At 43.6% G+C, this 20,452-nt stretch overlaps 1 non-coding gene across 1 annotated transcript; it reads right to left on the bottom strand.

Moving 5' to 3' along the window:
- Nucleotides 1-1,085: 1,085 nt before the first annotated feature.
- On the bottom strand, nt 1,086-1,194 carry LOC136514573 (small nucleolar RNA R71). Its single transcript, XR_010773728.1, has one exon. It is a non-coding gene; the product is annotated as a small nucleolar RNA R71 (small nucleolar RNA).
- Between the last annotated feature and the right edge of the window lie 19,258 nt (nt 1,195-20,452).

The following is a 20,452-nucleotide window of genomic DNA, read 5'->3' as shown; positions in this document are numbered from 1 at the left end:
GTGCTCTGAGTGATCAATATTATTTATCATTTATCATTCATATATATTTATCTCTTGACTTACCCCTATTGTGAGTAGAGTGATGGTTATGGTTTATTTCTCCATCGAAAGTATAAGTTATCAATATATTCCAACTACCTGTCCTTCCCTGTGGTAAAAATATAAATAACGAAACCTGAAATACTCCCGGGTGAAATGCTACAATGGTAAATTATATATATATATATATATTCTTTCTAGTCACAATATAATACTAAAGTACTTCTTAGTATCATTCTAGTAAAGATGCTAGGTAGTACCAATCAGTATTTCTGGCATCATAGCTAGGAATGACAACTTAGCAAAAGTGATATTAAGAAATGTCAACAACATTAGGTGGCTACTTAAACAAGTGACAAGTTAATAAATACCAATAAGTATTTCTAGCGCCGTTGTCGGGGAAGGTAGCTAGGTAAAAACGAATATTGATAAACTTGTACTTATTGATGTGATCGAGGAAACCATTCACCCCTGCTCATGCAGGATTACCCTTGTTTTGTCTACTTTTATATCTTTTATAGGGTAATGTATGACCGGTTTTGACCTTTCGACAAACTTCCAACAAACTACTTTTATATCCAAAAGCACTACTCAGGAAGACTAAGGCTAAACTCAAGAAATTTCTAGCTTTAGAATCGGAAGACAACCACACAAGGCGGAGCTTAACACTAGTTTTTGAAGCCATGGCCAACAAGACTCTCTGTGAATTCTCTGCTCCAACTACGGCCAACATTCTACTGGACCGGCGATCAACATCGGAGACAATGCTTTTGAGCGAAAGCCAGCTCTCATCAACATGGTGCAAGCTAACCAGCTTTGTGGAAAGGCACATGAAGATGCGAGTGTTCATCTCCAACACTTCTAGGAGATTTGTAGCACTTTCACCATCAAAGGAGTTACCAGAGACGCCATATTACTTCGCCATTTCCCATTCTTACTCTTGGGGAAGGCGAAGCAATGGTTCTACGCCAACAAAGATAGAAATACTACATGGGAGAACTGCTCCATTGCCTTCCTAGCAAAGTTCTTTCCCATAGGGAAGACCAATGCTTTGTGTGGAAGAATTTCAAATTTTCAACAACAACATGATGAATCTGTCCCTGGGGCATGGGAATGCTTCCAAGACTATATATCAGAATGTCCTCACCATAGGATGGAGGATTGGCTAATCATGCAGACTTTATACCATGGGTTGACAAACAATACTCGTGAGAATATGGATGCTGCTGGAGGTGTATTTCTGTCACTCACAATCGCACAAGCAATAGCTCTTGTAGAGAAGATGGCCTCCAACCAAGGTTGGAATGAAGAACGTCTTTAGACCCACAAGAGAGGTGGAGGTATGCATTAACTCAAGGAGGTAGACATGTTGTCTGCCAAGATAGATCTACTAATGAAGATGCTCGAAGAACGAGCCAATGAGAAGAAAGAAGTCATGCACCTTCATGATTCTCGCATGACGTGTGAAGAGTGTGGCAACACTAGGCATTCAGGGAACAACTGTCCTGAAACCCATGAGGATGTGAACTTCATCAACAATAATAACTATAGTCCTCAATAGAATCAAGGATGGAATCAGCAACAGAGGTCAAACTACTAAGGTAACCAAGGCAACTATCAAGGTAATAATTTTAATAATCAACCACCCTTGAGAGAATTAATTTCTAGCCAAGCTAAAATTATGGAGGGCTTATCTAGAAAATTAACTTCCAATGATAAAATCTTAGAAAACAAAAATAATAGATTGGATAGCTTCTCCTCAGCCATTAAAAACCAGCATAGCTTCAATAAAATGATAGAATCACAAATAGCTCAGCTGGCGGCTGCTGTTCTTTCGACAGATAAAGGTAAGATTCTGGACCAACCGGAAGATCTTGAAACTACAAATCTTGTCGATATTCACAATGCTACGGGTTGCTATATAGAACAATCGACAAGAAGATGGGAGGATCATTCCTTATGCATCAAGAAAGGAGATCCTAGAAGACCTATCATCCCTATAGCTATTGGACCTCGCATTTTCCAAGAAGCGTCTGTGAACTCGGAGCAAGTGTCAACATCATGCCAAAGGTAATTTACAATAAGATTAATGGAGATGCTCTGTTGTACACAAACATGCATTTGCAGCTTGCAGATCAGTCTCTCTACTACCCCAAGGGAATTATTGAAGACACCATTATTCGAGTTGGACAGTCCTATGTACCCGTAGACTTTGTGGTTTTAGAAATAGGTGGAGATGAAAGGGCACCCATTATCTTGGGCTGACCTTTTCTAAGCACCGCAAAAGCCATCATCTACACGGACAGTGCCAAGATCTGTTTCACAATCAAGGATAGAAAGGAGAAAGTTTACTTTCAAGAATCGTATACACCACTCTCCTAGTCATCCACAGATGGCGTATCTGTCCAAAGAAACAATAGTCACCAAGAAGAGAAATAATCGAAGAAGGAAGAACAAGGCCAGGCAGCCACAAGAGGAATCAGTCAATATGATCAACACACTCCGATCGGAGTATGACCACCTACTCGCTTCACCTTTTCTTACCAAGAAGGAAGATATAGGTGTACCGACGATCAAGTGTACCATTGGACAAAGAATTTTCCACAACACCTTCTGCGATATCAGATCGAGTGTCAACATAATGTCCAAGGTAACGCATGACTACTTATTCGGTGATGAACCTTTGTTCCCTATATATATGCAATTGCTAATGGCAGACCAACCAATCTAATTTTCAGAGGGAATAGCAAAAGACATGATGGTAAAAATACAATATCACTATGTTGATGGACCAGGGTCCTAGGGGTTCCCCATAGGGTACTAACTAGATGGGCCCTGGGATGGCCCATGATCTATTGAAGGACGCGAGACAAGGTGGCGTGGACTTCAAGCTATTCCAGATCGACTTAGTCGGCTTACTATGGCCCTATTCGCTTCTCTTATAATCCATCTTTTTCAGCTTGTTTTCTCAGCCAGAACAGTGTTTTCTCTCACAACAAATCAACCGGCACAGTGTTTTAGCTTATGTTTTCAGCGAAGCGAACGGGGCCTATGAAAGCTAGATTCTGTAATAGGACTAGGACTTTTCTCTTGTAACCGACTAGGACTAGATACACGCCCTTGATCTCTCTCCTATATAAAGAGAGGTACGGTGCACCCCCTTGTAACCCTAACAATCATACAATAAATCTAATGCAAAAGGCTGCATACCGACTGGACGTAAAGGCTATTACTCGACAAGAGGGCCCGAACCAGTATAAATTGTTCGTCTCTTTGCATTTACTATCGAGTTTTGCGTACGCTGAAGCCCTTCGAACACCGTCCCTGGGTACCCCTCGTGACGGGTTGCGGGTCATCAAACACCGATAGCTGGCGCGCCAGGTAGGGGCTTTTGGTGACTTCGCAATCGAGAGCTCGGTAGACCTCAATGACATGATTTTCTTGATAGGTATCACCTTCACCTTTGGCTCCTGGATCTACAAGGCAGACGACAATGGCAAGCTCCAAAGTTGTCTCATGGAGATCCCAGCGCCTCAAGCTTCACCAGACGTCTCGACGACCACGCTGGATCAATTCATCGAGAAGTTTTCACACCTCTCAATCTCTGATCAAACTCGAACTCAGGAGGTCACCATCAACCGCGACTCCCGCTCAGACACGTCATCTTTGTTTGGGCTAGAGATTCCATCTGAAGTCCAACACGAAGACCTAGTTCATTTTCCACTTGGACTCAAGAACTCAGCTTCAATCTATCAAGATACGATCAGCCACCTTGTGTAGTCTAAGCAAGAGCTCCCTCTTACGGGTGCCTAGAGAGGTTTGGTTCTATCCATCACACCAGAAGGAGGTATCATCCATTGGATTAGTGCTTGACCCGACACCTCTTTATCAGATCCATCTCATCTAGTCAACATGGTGGAACTCTTGCCTTATCAGGACGACAGAACTCTTCCAGCGGACAACAATGATCATGGTTCTATAGAGATCTTGGACATCGCGACGACTGTAGAATCTAGAACTCACTCAGCCATGAGGCACTCCTGAGAAGTCTTTATGGCTAGGTAACCACCTCATATCCCTATGCCTAACCCACCAGATATCCGAGATGGAGAGGAAGCCTTGTCCGATATCTCCCCAGATACCACACCACCCAATGGAGAGACGGATGAGCAGAAGACGACTGGGGAAAAGAAGAACTGAGCTCGATAGGCTCAGCACAACCACGCCCAACACTGCAAGGAAGAGTGGCAATGGTATCAGTTGGCATGTTAAGACATTGAATGATGGCGCTTCGCTACAGAGGCAACATATGAACAACATCTATGGGATGAAAAAGCAAAACGATAGCGCCAAGACCGTGATGCTGCCAGAGCCTCTACATCACGCAACCTTAAGACTGAGTTCATGGAAGTAGCTAGCCATAGGGTCTTCACTACGCCCTACGCTAACGTCTACGCCCTGTTAGAAGAGATGGCAGCCATAGAAAACCCTACTCTAGATCAGCAATGGCTCAAAGTCATTCTGGAATCCATAGCCCTTCAGATGCTGGCTGCAAAAGTGACATCTCAAGCTAACCCTTCCCAAGGACTAGAGGCGAGGGCACTAGCCCACTCTTGTATAGAACCATAGGGTAACCAAGGAGGAGAACAACGAGTACCAGCCCACTCCCGTCTAGGGCTGCAGGGTAACCAGAACAAGAATTAGGGTGCCACACAGTCGAACTATCATGGGCACAAGTATAGCAACAGGGAAGGCAGAGGCGAGTCCTGAGTATAGAGAGGCCGATATCTCATCAGACAGGTTCCCATGTTTCTCTAACAGACTACTCTCTGTTAGACAAGTTCAAACCGTCCAACCATACCAAGTATGACTGGAAAATAGAACCCAACTAGTGGTTGTGCATCTACTCTCAGTCCATCGAGTTGGCAGACAACGACAGCGACATCAAAGTGTTATATTTTCCCATGGCACTCGACACAATGCCTCTCGCCTAGTTTGATAAGCTATGAGCCAACTCCATTGATACTTGGGGACAACTTTAGCGCAAATTCTATAAAAAAAAATTTGCGGCGTCCTCACCCACCCAAGTACTCAAAACAAGCTTAGAATTTGCAAGCAGAAACCAGATTAAACCTTCCAACAATATTATCGTCGCTTTGCTGAGTCACGAGCATGATATCATAGACAGGGAGGTGATAGATCACTTCGCTAATGGGATCAAATACAAGTGGTAGTTTGAAAAATTCTACAATGATAATCTAGAGACCACCGAGGAATTTAAGCATATAGTACAAAAAATGATTGCATCTGAAGAGCATACTCACGAATGATTCCCACGCGGCTAACAAGACAAAGGTTACAACCCCAGAAGCAATCAGGGTGGATAGTCTAGCAAAAAGAGAGGACCCCACAACACCCTTGCTTCCATGGACAGGTCTAAAAGTCTAACAAAAATAACAAGAAGTTTGAAGACCTCAAGAATTTACCCTACCCTTTTCACAAGAACGCTAAGCACACGGTGGCCAAGTGCAGACAACTCCAAGAACTGGGTTTCTATGGCAAAAGCAACAAGGGCAAGGGTAAACTTGATAACAACAAAGATGGTGACGACAACGCTAACCCTGACTTTCAACAATCTAAGGGCCAAACTGTAGTAATCTTTGCGGGGCTACCGACTTTATCAAACAAGCGCTCAGGGAAGTTGGCTCTTCGGGACATCATGGCAGGAGAGCTCTCAACACCAAAATACCTTAATTGGTCTGAGTACCTGATCTAGTTATTCAGAAAAGATCAATGGACTAGTGTGACTAACGTCGGCCACTATCCACTTGTCTTGGGTCCAACAATAGCCGGCATGATAGTCCCCAAGGTCCTGATCGATGGCGGCGCAGGATTGAATATAATATTTGCAGATACGCTGAAGAAGATGGGCCTAGACTTTACTAGCCTACTCACCCCCACTGATGCCCCTTTCTATGGGATAGTACCCAGGCAAGGCTGCCATGCCACTCGGACAGATCACACTCCTGGTAATGTTTGGCAACCCAAATAATTTCTGAATGGAGTTCATCAAGTTTGAGGTGGCTAACTTTGAATCATTATACCATGCTTTCTTCGGTCGACCTACTTTGGCCAAGTTCATGGATGTACCACATTACCTATGCCTCTTGCTCAAGATGATGGGTCCCAATGGCGTACTCTCCTTCTAAGGTGACCTCAAGCGCTCATATGACGACGACACAGAAGCCGTCTAGATTGCAGCTAGAACGTAGCAAGCCTATGAAGCACAGGAGATTGCTAACATTGCACAACAGACTAAACCAGAAGACATGGAGATTCTGACTAAGAAGGCAGGAATCATTGCACCACCCTCTAAGACTGGTTACCATCGAGATTGATCTAGGTACCGGTGATCCCTCTAAGACTGGCTATCATCAGTGCCCACCTTTCTAAAGAACAGGAACTCATGCTCACCAACTTTCTCAGGGAAAACAAGGATATCTTCGCATGGAAGCTAGCTAATATGCTAGGGTGTTCGAGGATAGTTGGCTGAGCACAAATTGGATTTAAACCTTGGCTCAAAGTCGGTTGAGCAACATCTATGATGGTTCTCACCAGATTAAAAAGCAGCAATCAAGAAGGAAATCTCCAAGCTATTGGTTGCCGGGTTCATTAGGGAAATTCTTCACCCTGACTAGCTAGTCCAATCCTATACTCGTCCAGAAGAACTCAAAAGAGTGGCAGCATGTGCGACGACTATACAGATCTCAACAAACACTGCCTGAAGGATCCCTTCGGCTTACCTCGCATTGATTAGATTATAGACTCTATGGTCGGGTTGACTCTTTTATCCTTCCTTGATTGCTACTCGGGTTTCCATCAGATTGCCCTCCATAAAGAAGATCAGAGCAAGACATCCTTCATCACTCTATTTGGTGCCTACTATTACACGACCGTGTCCTTCGGGTTAAAAAACACCGGTGAAACCTATCAGCGGGCTATCTAGGTATGCCTAAGTGAATAGATCGGTCAAAATGTAGAAGCCTACATGGATGGTGTCGTCGTCAAGACCAAGGACCCTTCTACTCTGATCAGCAGACTTGAAGCAAACCTTTGACAGTCTTCGTGAATACAAGTGGAAGCTTAACCCAACAAAGTGTGTGTTTAGAGTTCCTTCCGGACAACTATTGGGTTTCCTCGTGAGCCATCGGGGTATCAAAGCTAGCACGAAATAGATTCAAGCAATCACTCAAATGACTTGACCTCACTATGTTAAAGATGTTCAGAAACTGACAGGGTGCATGGCTGCCCTCAATCGTTTCATCTCGTGACTTGGGGAGAAAGGTTTGCCCTTCTTCAAGTTGTTGAAAAAGTTGGGCAAGTTTGAGTGGACAGCTGAAGCTGACGAAGCCTTCCAGAAGCTCAAGGAGTACATGTCCACCTCTCCAATACTTACTCCACCCGAGAAGCACAAACCACTCCTACTCTACATTGCAGCTACTACTATGGTAGTCAGCATGGCAATAGTCATAGAGCGGGCTAAAGAAGGGCACGTGTATAAGGTACAATGACCTATCTATTATATTAGCGAGGTGCTATCAGAATCCAAGGCCAAGTACCTACATGTGCAAAAGCTCCTCAATGCCTTCTTGATCACTTCACGCAAGCTATGCCACTAGTTTGATGAACACAAGGTAACAGTGGTATCCAACTTCCCTATTGGTGATGTCCTATGCAATTGGGATGCAACAAGATGCATATCCAAGTGGTCAGTCGAACTCGAAGCTCCCGCAAGGCTATCAAATCTCAAGTCTTGGCTGATTTCATAGCCAAGTGGACTGAATCCCAGCAACCTACTCCGACAATTATCCTCAACCATTAGAAGATGTATTTCGATGGTTCCCTCAAGCTAGGAGGCGCTGGCGCTGGCATTCTCTTCATATCCCCAGATGGCAAACAACTTAAATATGTTCTACAAATACTTTGGCCTACTACTAACAATGAAGCCAAATACGAGGCTCTCCTTCATGGCCTCCGAGTAGTAGTCTCACTCAGCATCAAGCGTTTGCTCATCTATGGCGACTCCTCAGTGGTCATCAACCAGGTTAATAAGGATTGGGACTGCACCAAGGAGACCATGGATGCTTACTACGTAGAAGTCCGCAAACTTGAGAAACAGTTCAAAGGTCTAGAAATCCTCCATGTTATGCGAGATCTCAATGTTGCGGCTGATGTTTTGGCCAAATTAGGATCAGATAGAGCCCAGGCACCCCCTTGATGTGTTTGTTCAGGAACTCCAAGTCCCTTCAATCAAACAAGAAGCCTCCACATCCACTGGTACTCTAACTCCTGGTGTCCAGGACTAGTGGTAAACCTGACATGGACGCAAGTATTTATTGATTACATCTGAGACCATAAGTTGCCCAACGACAAGGTAGAAGCAGAGTAGATCACACATAGAAGCAAGAATTACATCTTAGTCGATAATAGGCTTTACCGACGGGGCGCATCATATGGTGTTCTCCTCAAATGCATTACATGAAGAAGGACAGAAAATCTTGAAGGAAATTCACAACCGGGTGTTGTGGTAACCATGTAGCCTCTAGGACCTTAGTTAACAAGGCTTTTAGATCCGGGTTCTATTGTCCTAAAACACTGAAAGACGTAGAAGAGTTAGTGCGACACTGCAAGGGCTATTAGTTCTTCGCCAAGCAAGCCCACGTCCTAGCTCACAACCTTATTTGCATCCCTCTATCATGGCCTTTTTTGTGCTAGGGGCTCGATATGGTTGGACCTCTCAAACAAGCACCGGGTGGTTTCAAGTACATCTAAGTGGCTATTGATAAGTTCGCTAAGTGGATAGAGTACAAGCCACTCATCAAGTTCAATGCTACAAAGGCAGTCGAGTTCATGCATGACATTATGTAACGGTTCGGTATGCCCAATAGGATCATTATATATCTCGGCTCACCTTTTACAGTTATCGAGTTCAGAAGTTAGGCTCAAGATTGTGGCATCAGCATCAACTATGCTTTCGTAGCTCATCTTCAAGCAAATGGCCAAGTAGAGCAGGCTAACGGATACTTCTAGCTGGACTAAAGCCTAGGCTATTCTCCTAGCAGGCGTTGGGCACCGGTGCGGCGTTACTATGAAGCTCTAGCAGCGGCCACATATTCCTCGCGTAAAACCACTCAGCTCTCCAATTCTTCACAGAAACAACCAGGGTATAGTGGAGATATTCTTTCTTCTTCCTCACCTGAAACTGAATACTGGCACCTCCCAAAACGCTTGGAAACTAAATATCGGCACCTCCCAAAATGCTTGGGTTTTAGTTTGAAAAAGTAGCAGAAAAGAGTGATAGATGAGGGGATGCCAAGGAAAGTTTCACATAGATGAAAAAAAATCAAAAGATACAGGATGGAGTTAGGGTTCAGATGATTCAGGGTTGTGCCGTAGTAATGCAAAAACCCATGCAAAAAGGGACAAGCAGGCAATCCTGACCCATGCTGGATAAACAACATAAAGAGAACAATCTCATCTAGCTCAAGATTGGGAATACGGTGCTCTCCTGGCGCTTTCCATTCACCAAGCTTCTGGTCCGACAAATAGCCCTAATCGTGGAGTTTCTAGAGGTTCTTTGGCTTTGTGCTCGGTGTCGGCCAGATCTGGGCGATGGCGGCCATCTCCGGTACCTCTAGCGCCCTTTTCTCGACAAACTTCTTGGTGGTGGTGCTCGGGTTCTTGCCCTTACCCATCAAGCAGAGCTTTTTTATAGATCTAGGGTTTGAGGTGGACGACACTCACAGCAGGCATGGGGGCTTAAGTAGAAAGCAAAATGCGACAGAGCAAGATGACGCTCAGGGTTGGTTACCTTTTATATAGGAATCCCACTATCATGTGGCCCAATAATCACGCCAACGGGTGCAGCGCCTCAGTTTCCCTACCATTTTAATGACGTTGCACGGATTGATACGACGGTTGCATGCCTTTTCAAGATTTCTAACGCATCACAATGTGTTCAGACTTATCCCTTGGATTTCTAATTTCTAGGTATCGGCCACGCTACGACCATTATCTACATGGCCACATCGTCTAGTACCTAGATGATTGATGCAGTACTCGAACAATCGCTTAATAGTATGTACTAACAATGCAGTACTCGGATGAAGATTTTTTATTCAACAATAGTTCAATGGATATAGAGTTGCACACTTTACAGGATTCAAGACCACTCAGAATAATGAGCGACTATTTATTTAGAGAGTTAGAAGTATTGGATACAAAAAAAATTTAGTCAATAACAAAGACAACACCTACTCAGATAAAATAGAGTACTCATACTCTAAGTGCTTCTCAGTAGGTACTTTTGTACCTGATGCAACTAGATCCAAGAGGAGAAGAGTAATGCATCTGGGTAGATAACAAAAGTGCAGTGTGTCCTAGCCTAGAACCTTGGGTAGATTGTCCGGCTATGAACATTTGTTGGCCAACTATCATTGGGAGCATAGCTACTGCAAGAGGAAGCCTACAGGCAAGTATGCAGGATGAGCTACTCGCACATCTTGCCACCTAGCCGATGCCATCTATACACATTTGGGTCTAGATAAGACCCTTCATGAACAGACGTTCGTAGGCACCCTAGAAGAACGGACATGGGACTGCTGGATGTGCCACCCTACCAACCGTCACAAGACTTCATCTAGTTGCAGTTCTAGACTCCTCTACGGTGCACAACTTCGGGTTTAGCCTACCTCTAAACCCTCTCACAAGAGTTCTTCTAGTCACTACAGCTCTTGGTTATACCACCGAGTACTCTCAGGGGCTGGTCTACTTCACTCACCACCACATTTGCAAACTTTAAACTCAGAGCTACCTTGCTTCTTCTACAACTGAGGTTCAAATGCTCGCCAAGAGGGTTTTATAGGCGTTTTAGTGGTGTTTGTCAACTAGGTTCACGAGGAGTACATGGACAAGCTACTAACTTTCTCATAGGTCCATGTGCTACATTACAAGGGAACAGTGCATCCCACTACACCTTTTTAGTGTACCGACGGCCTTATCTCAATTCATGTGAAGTAACAGTACACGAGGTAGCACCTTTGATGTTATATTCCCACGAATATCCTGAGCATCTTTGCACCAACTATACTAAAGCTTTGCATGTGACTTCAGCATGCCTTACTTGCTTCTGTACAAGCAGACATGATAATAATTTTTGCTAACACTCTCATCCTCGAGTACATTGTTTTTAGATCCTTGTCTTGAGTACAAGTACTCGGACACAGGCTCAGGGGCTGCAGGGTACATATCCTCTACGGATGTTTTTTTCCTTTTAGACCCTCTAACTCTTTGTTTTGTAAATAGCAAGAGGCTCCAGAGCTACACTCAGTGAGTGCACTTTTCTAAAAAGTGAACGTCACCCGGAGGCTTAACAGAGCACCTCATGGCTTCACTCATGAAAGCACTTGGACTATGCTTGTTTCTACTCGGTAAGATCAGGAGGAACAAGAAGGCTTCTGAGTTCAACCATGACACGCTTGGGGCTTGATGGACTAGGGTCCTAAGGGTTCCCCATAGGGGTACTACCAAGATGTGCCCTAGGATGGCCCATGATCTATTGAAGGATGCAAGATAAGGTGGCGTGGACTTCAAGCTATTTTAGATCAACTTAGTCGGCTTACTATGAAAGCTAGATTTTGTAATAGGACTAGGACTCTTCTCTTATAACCGACTAGGACTAGATATGTGCCCTTACCCTCTCCCCTATATAAAGAGAGGTACGATGTACCCTCTTGTAACCCTAACGATCATGCAATCAATCAAACGCAAAAGGCTACACGCTGACTAGACTTAAATGCTATTACTCGATAAAAGAGCCCGAACAAGTATAAATCGTTCATCTCTTTGCATTTACTATCGAGTTCTGCGTACGCCGAAGCCCTTCGAACACCGTCTTGGGTACCCCCATGATGGGTTACCGGTCATCAAACACTGACATATGTCCCTACTGACTTCATGATTCTTGACATGGGAGAAGAAGAAGAAGAAGACATACCTATCATCCTTGAAAGACCGTTCCTCAACACCACCAACGCGATCATCTACGTCAGATCTGGACAAGTCCACTTCCAATTCTCTAAACAAAAGGTACGTTGCTATTTCAATAGTTATACAACTTATGAATAGCCAAAGAAGACACGCTCCAAGAGGAGACGCCAAGCATCTCAACGCCGGAGGAATCAATCCCCAAAGAATGAAGAATGAATCTACTCCATAAAAAGCAAGTCCACAGACCAAGCAGGTGTGGAAGGAGAAGGGGATAGTATCATCAGAGTCACCATCATAAGAGGTGCAACCATCAAGGTCTCCATCTCCAGGACCAACAGATGCACCCAAAGAATGAACAAGACTGGAGAAGAGTCCTGTCCAGAGCACTTAAAAATCTAAACCCTCGCTGGGAGGTAAATCAGTAGTTATCCATATTTACTTTTAGCATTGCATGAATTATTTTTACTTAGCATATTTACTTTTCTGCATTTGCTTTGCACTTAGAAAATAAAATAAAAAATTCATTATGAAATCCTAAGCCCCATGTGAATAATTCTACCTGCAAGAATATTTACTATGGTGGCATAAAGATAAAAATACCATGCATGCATTATGTCAGAAAATAAAAAAAATGAGATAGACATCCTATTAGAATTCTGTCACTTCAAAAATATTTCCTATCCCAAGAACAACTAATCTCCGAACGGCAGACCGCTAACTCTATTATCATAATCCATTCTACGAGTTTTGGTGTTATTGTTGGTATTTTCGCAGGATGATACATGAGATCAAGAGCAAGTACACCCTACTGTCTTCACCTTGCTCCACCAGGAGTACAACTTCCCGATGGATGAGAAGGACATCCACTGGTGAATCCGCTCTGAGAAGTGCAAGTTTGAACAACCATACCAATAACCAGCTTGGGGAGGGGCATCCCTATGTATCTAGATAAGTATTTCTTTCCTTTTTATTTTACTATTTCTAAGTTTGCTATACAATAGTAAAAACGCATAACTAAAAACAAAACAAAAATTTATCAATGTGTTAGCTATATATAATGAGTGATCTAAACATAAAAATAAAATAAAAAGTGTGTGTCTAGTTTTCTTTAAGTTTGATTTTTAAGATATTAATAAAATAAAAAGAACTCTGAAGATAATCTCTTGGAATGAAAATGATGAATAGTTGTTCTGTTGTAATTCCTTTTAAGTACCTAGTTTCAACCTTTAATTCTCCCGAGTTTTGGATAGAACTATTTTGATATAAGAATTTACTCTGAACTCGAACTCGTGGGTAGCATATGCTTGATCTAAGTCTAGGTAATTGACGGATATGATATAAGATGATCTAAGCTGCTGTTTATCTTGTTCCAAGTGATACAAAAGTTCTAGAGATTTCTTTTGAAAACATAAAAATGCTTCATGATGAGTTTCTGTATGACAAATCTTGAATTCCTACCGGAGCCATATATGTTATTTAGGCTAGAAAAACTTCTACTCATATATGCTGCTTGTTTTACATTGAGTTAAGTCAAGCTTCCCTTATGAGAGGTTTATCATGCTCTTAAAATCAAGATCACGTACACACCACCCACATATGCACTACTCCTACACTAGGGGTAGGCACAAAGACATGTCATTCCATCTAGATCCACGCAAAAATGTTTTACTCCTACACTGAGAGTAAACACCAAAAATATGTTTGATAGGATTTTGCTCCAAATAAATGCTCCAAGTTTTTGTTGCTAGCTCTCGAAAGTTTTGCTGCAAAAGAAAAGAAGCATGGGGCTATGCAAAAGTATTCTTGAAAAAGAAAAGAATTGATTGAGAAAAAAATGGACAAGTGTCCGAGAGATATCTAAAACAATGGGTGCTTAGATGTCCGCTTGAAAAAAGAAGAAGAGATGAATAAGATAGCCTATGTTTTCTTACAAATATTTCCAAGTTTCAAAAGAGACATGTGTTTTTAAGGAGCATTGTAGAATTAGGAGAGCCACCATAAATATCCACCACATAGCCATACACATGCACATCTTGATTTGATTGTATGACTCAATTCTCTTTGGATCCGAGGTTTGACTTTACAATACATGTCTTGCAAGTATGCTCTTTCATGCTTTTTCCACTCCTATGAGCTCCACATAAGCCTTAGTTGTAGGAAAGGGAAGGCATAACATCACTATTACCTTGGTGAGGTTCAACAAATACCACATATATTGAGAGACTTGAGAGTGTCATACAATGGAAGCTCTAAGTTTTATTTTAAAAATCTATAAAAACTCTAGAATAATGGTTGAGCAAATAACTTGAGACATCATGCTTGACTTGATCATTCTGCCTTTCAACTGCTCAAGACCCAAGTGAAGGCTAAGAAGCCCCATGGTTGAAGGTAATATGGGTAAGTTTGAAAGTCAGATAAGTTTATTCTAATCCAGAGAAGAATTCTTGTTTGAACGCATGTGTACTTTTGAGGAGTGAAAACATCGAAGAAACTACTGATCCATTACTGAGTTTAGCATTGCTCAGGGACGAGCAAAGGTTAAGCTTGGGAGAGTTTGTTGATGTTAGTTAACAACCATTATGAACCATCAATATAATTTCTATAAGGGCATAAAATGATTACCAACATAGATTTAGGGGTTCAACTAACAAATTCCATGAGTTTTGGTGAATCTGTATTTTCAGCTAGGTTTATTCATAAATCCATCAAGGTGGATCCAAATGGTAGATTTAATCACAATTATTCGCAATGAAAATAACTCTAGAAGGTTCTAGAGGACTCTAGGAGGCAAACCACCGAAGCAGAGGGCAAGAGGCAGCCATGTGGGGCCGGCTGGCCCCTGGGCCCACCTGTCAACCCCTGTGTTGCTACGTCGGTTCTCCACCGCCTTAGGGTTGCATCTATGCCATTCTTTCAAGTCGGTTTGATCCGATGGCTCAGGATTGACGCTCCCCCTATATATATATCAGCCCTTGCCACCCCTGGGGCATCAATAACCCTAATCATTCAAGAGATCAAGAAACTCTGATCATCCTCAGAGCTCCACCATATTTTAGGGCATAGCTAGCTAGGCCTGATCTTGTCAAGAAGTGTGGCTTGGTATAGCCCCTTGTATCCTCTTTTGCATCTTTCATTATTCATATATTTGCTACAATTGATTCGATATTGTTCTTAATATTATTCATGTTTCTAGTTATCATGTTCATCATTTACTTTGATTATATGCTTAGTATAGCTAAATTATCATTATATTCAAGCATAAGTCCATATAGCACTCGCTCCAATGTACATGGGGTGAGTGGTCAACATTGTGTAAGCGTGGTGCTTATACGTTGTTTACCTGCGGATGCACCCTATATTCTAGGTCATGTGATAGATCATGAATGTGACACTCCCGTTGAGTCCTTTGTAGTCCACTCCCCGAATATAGGACAAGTAGGATCTAGTTACGAAGCAAGACATGCTCTGTTCTTGATCTTCCTTAGTAATATCCTTTATGTGTAGATATGAAGTTGATCTTAGCCATGACTATTAAGTGTAATTGCACTAATCAGTGTATGCTTTGATTTATAATTAAGAATGACTTAGGAATTATTCCTCTAATTTCTACTTAGCAATGCTAATGCTATAGAAAGGAGTACTATGAGCGATCAATATCATTTATCATTTGCCATTCATATATATTTATCTCAATATATTCCAACTGCCCATCCTTCCCTGTGGTAAAAATATAAATAACAATACCTGGAATACTCCCGGATAAAATGCTACAATGGTAAATTATTTGTGCGCTTATAGATCCCCCTTCATATATATATATATATATGTGTGTGTGTGTGTGTGTGTGTGTGTGTGTGTGTGTGTGTGTGTGTGTGGTGTGTGTGTGTGTGTGTGTGTATGTATGTATGTATGTATGTATGTATGTATGTATGTATGTATGTATGTATGTATGTATGTATGTATGTATGTATGTATGTATGTATGTATGTATGTATGTATGTATGTATGTATGTATGTATGTATGTATGTATGTATGTATGTATGTATAATAAAATACTAAAGTACTTCTTAGTATCATTCTATTAATGTTGTTAGGTAGTACCAATTAGCATTTATGGCATCATAGCTAGGGATGACAACTTAGCAAAAGTGATATTAAGAAATGTCAACAACATTAGGTGGCTACTTAAACAAGTGACAAGTTAATAAATACCAACAACTGTTGTTTGGGCCGACATCGGCTTCGACTTTGTGGAAGCCCTGTCGCGCGTCGGAGGGAAATCCATCAATCTAATGGTGGTCGACCGCTTCACCAAATATTGTCACTTCATTCCCTTAGCTCACCCCTACACAGCAGAGTTGGTGGCATAGGCTTTCTTCTCTGACATTGTACGACTACACAGTGTCCCATAGTCCATGGTGTCGGACCACGACCTAGTGTTCACCTCCACATTTTGGCTTGAACTGATGCGCCTCCTAGGCATGAAGCTACATATGACGGCAGCCTTCCATCCCTAGTCGGATGGCTAGACAGAAGCAGCCAACCATGTCATCATCATATACCTGCGGACTGCGGTGCTTCATCGGCGATCGCCCCGATAATGCAAGGCTCCACTGGCTGCCATGGGCTGAGTACGTCTACAACACAGCATACCAGACCTCCCTTGGTGACACCCCCTTCTACGTGGAATACAATCGGGACCCCCGTCCATCCGCTCCTACGAGCCCGGCGAAACCCACGTGGAGGCGATGGCAAGGAACATGGCGGAATGAGATGAATTCCTAGCGGATGTTTGGTACCGGTTGCAGCAAGCACAAGCAGTCCAAAAGCTCTACTACGACAAGGCACGCCGTGTCACTTCATATGCGGTCGACGACTGGGTGTGGCTCCGCCTCCGCCACCATGCCCCAACATCGCTTCCGCAACTGACGACAGGGAAACTCTGGCCTCGCTACTTCGGTCCCTATCGCGTCATCGAGCTCATCAATGACATCGCCATGTGCCTCGTGCTTCCGCCGCATGCCTACCTCCACAACATTTTCCACATCAGCTTGCTCAATAAGTTTGTGGGCACCCCTCTAGACGCCCCACCGTCATTGCCAGGCATCCACCATGGCGTTGCAATCCCAGAACCAAAGTGAGCGGTGCGCGCCCACTTGGCTCGCGGCGTCCACTAGGTCCTCATCTAGTGGAAGGGCGAGTCCCCTGCCTCGGCGACTTGGGAAGACGTGGACTCCTTTGTCGACCGCTATCCCGTATTTCAGCTCAAGGACGAGCTGTTCCTCTAGGGGAGAGAGATGTCATGTGGGGCCACACCTACATAGGGAGAAGGCACGCAAGGGATGAGCGGAGGGCCGCGGCCACAGCAGCACCGTAGCCTCAGTCCAGGCGCATGGCAGTAGATCCAGTCTAGGCGCATGGCAGCAGACCAGTCCTGGCCGCACGAAGTAGTCCAGGAGATTTGCATGGCCGATCAAGGCCTAAACTTAGTAGTTTCGTTCTCAGGCTATTAGAGAACAAGTTCTATTTATATTCCTGTAATGCGAGAGCAAACGCAAGCAATATGAATTACCCAAATTCCCTAATATTTCCCTTCTTCAACAATCGAGCGCTGAGGGGTAAAACCTTGCCCCAACACCACTGATCGAGACTACGAACTACGTAGCCGAGGTCCAGCTACCCTATCCCTCGGCACCCTTGACACTTATGTTTTGGTTCTGCTCCTGGGTTTCTCATGTTTTTATCTTATATAAATATAATATAAACATTAGAAACAATAATAAATGTAGTCTTATGGGCTTTCTAACCTTTGATCCTTCTAAAAACAAAGATTCCTACCACCATACTACTTAATCCTTTTTAGAGACGGCCAAAAACCATTTTTTGAGGCAGGCAAAGCCTCCACCTCTAAATCAACGCCAATGACATGTTAAGAGACAACCAAAAACCATTTTTGAAGGCGGGCAAAGCCTCTGCCTCGAAATCGACACCACTATCAACAAACATTTACAGAGGTGGCCCTAACGTCCGTCTCTACAAATAGGTCAAAAAACACTCATGGGAGCCCGCCGCTACCGCTCCCGTGTAGCACCACCACCGAGCCCGCCGCTGTAGCTCTCATGCTCCTTGATCTGCTACACTCATCTAGAGGGTGGCTTGATCTAACCGTCGCCACCGTGCTCCTCAAAGTAGCCATGAGATCTGACGCCCCCACGCGTCTATCACCACTGGGAGATGAGAGAGTGAGATCCAAATCTAGGAGAAATGAAGAGAGAGCTCAGAGATGAGAAGGAGAGCTGGTTGTGAGAGAGAGAGGAGAAGGAGGAGAGCGTCCATACCCTAACTCACGTATATATACATGAACATAGGTAATGGGCCTCTTAGGCCTCAAGCCTTTTTCTGAGATGTGCATCTTAAATTGATTTATAAAGGCGGATGTCTTTATGGTGTCTCCATAAATGGCCTGACCACCTCCACAAATTATTCAGTATTTTGGGAGATAGGAGCACTTTATGCCCGCCTCTGTTAATCAAAAGGCTTTGTCTCTATCGATGTGGGACCCATGGGATACCCCATAAGGAAGAGAGGAGATCTAGTCTGATTAGGATTCCTCCCATGTAATCCTAGTAGTAATATTACCTTGTAATCCTACTAGGACTCTACATTGTAAACCGACTAGGACTCTAGCCTCCTGACTATATAAAGAAGGGTAGGGCTCCTTAGATCGGGAGGGGCAGAAGAGAGTTAGAGACAACACTTTACAATCAATCCAGCGCAAAGGCTAACGCCGACTGGACGTAGGGCTATTACTCGATTACGGTCGAGGGCCCAAACCAGGATAAATCGACTATCTCTTGCGTTTACCGTCGAGTTCTGTAGACGATGAAGCCCGAACAAACTGCTCTAGGTACCCCCATGGTAGGCTATCGGTGGTGAAACATCGACAGCTGGCGCGCCAGGTAGGGGCTTTCGGTGAATTTGCATCCGAGAGCTCGACAGACCTCGATAACATGATCTTCTCGACGGGATCAACCTTCATCTTCAGTTCATGGATCTACGAGGTAGGCGACGATGGCAAGCTCCAAAGCTGTCTCCTCGAAGATTCAAATCACCATGAAGACCTTTCTATTTCGGCGACTATGACAGATCAACTCACCGGAAGATTTGCGCAGCTCATGGTGTCCAATCCAACTCAAATTTCACGACTTTGCGCATCCAACTCAAACTCAGGCTCCGCATCCAAGATGGAGTCTTACCCGAGTTCTTTCGAGAAACCAAATCCTTTTCCGACAGGGTTCCAGAACGTGGCCTCAACCTATCAAGAATTCAACTCGGAGAACATTCAGAGTTCTCTCGAGAATAATCCGAGTTCTTTTCTGGTGGGGCTCCAAAACGCGGCATCAACCTATCAAGAATTCAACTCGGAAAGCATTCAGAGTTCTTTCGAGAATAGCCCGAGTTCTTTTCAGATAGGGCTCCAGAACGCGGCCTCAGCCTATCAAGAATACAACTCGAAGTACATTTAGAGTTCCCTCAAGAAGTCGGGTCATGGTATGACTACGTCAAGTTGTCCGAGCCAGGGGTAGGCCAGTTGTCCAGCTGCATCTCGAGCCAGAAACAAGCCAGTTGTCTGACTACTCATCACAGTTTCTGACTACTTTGGCTACAGTGACCAACTACTCGACAGCTCATGTCTAAGTACTCGCAAGTTGATGCTCGGGGGCTACAACCACTGGGGTCTCCTGAGCGTAAAATGTCATGATCGCGCGCGGCATCGAATCATCATAGATTTGGGCTCTCCCTTCACAGCTATAGAATTCTAAAGTTGGGCATAGGATTGTGGCTTCGGCATAGATTACGCATCAGTCGTACATCTAGAAGCCAACGGATAGGTAGAAAGGGCTAACAGACTCATACTAGCCGGATTAAAACCAAGATTGTATGAAGAACTAGTGGACCATGGATCCAAATGGATTGAAGAATTACCCAAAGTAGTATGGGGGCTACGAACTCAAATAAGCAGAGCCACTGGATACTCACCTTTCTTCCTAGTTTATAGATCAGAAGCCGTACTACCTATCGACTTGATCTGGACGTCACCAAGGATAGAACAATATGACAAAGGAGAAGCAGAACACACCCGAAGATTAGAATACGATAGTACAGAAGAAGTCAGAGTAAACGCTACCCTTCAATTAGCAAGATACCTCCAAGGTTTAAGATGCCACAACAAGAATACCTAGCCTTGATCACTCCAAATCGAAGACCTAGTACTAAGAAGAATACAAAAAACTGACGAACGCCATAAACTACTCAGTCCATGGAAAGGTCCTTTTATTGTCACAAAAGTCACCGGACCAGGCA

Source organism: Miscanthus floridulus, chromosome 16 (assembly GCF_019320115.1).
Source record: "Miscanthus floridulus cultivar M001 chromosome 16, ASM1932011v1, whole genome shotgun sequence".
NCBI lineage: Eukaryota > Viridiplantae > Streptophyta > Magnoliopsida > Poales > Poaceae > Miscanthus > Miscanthus floridulus.
The sequence above is the reverse complement of the archived record's forward strand: the minus strand, read 5'-3'. Positions and strand labels throughout refer to the sequence as shown.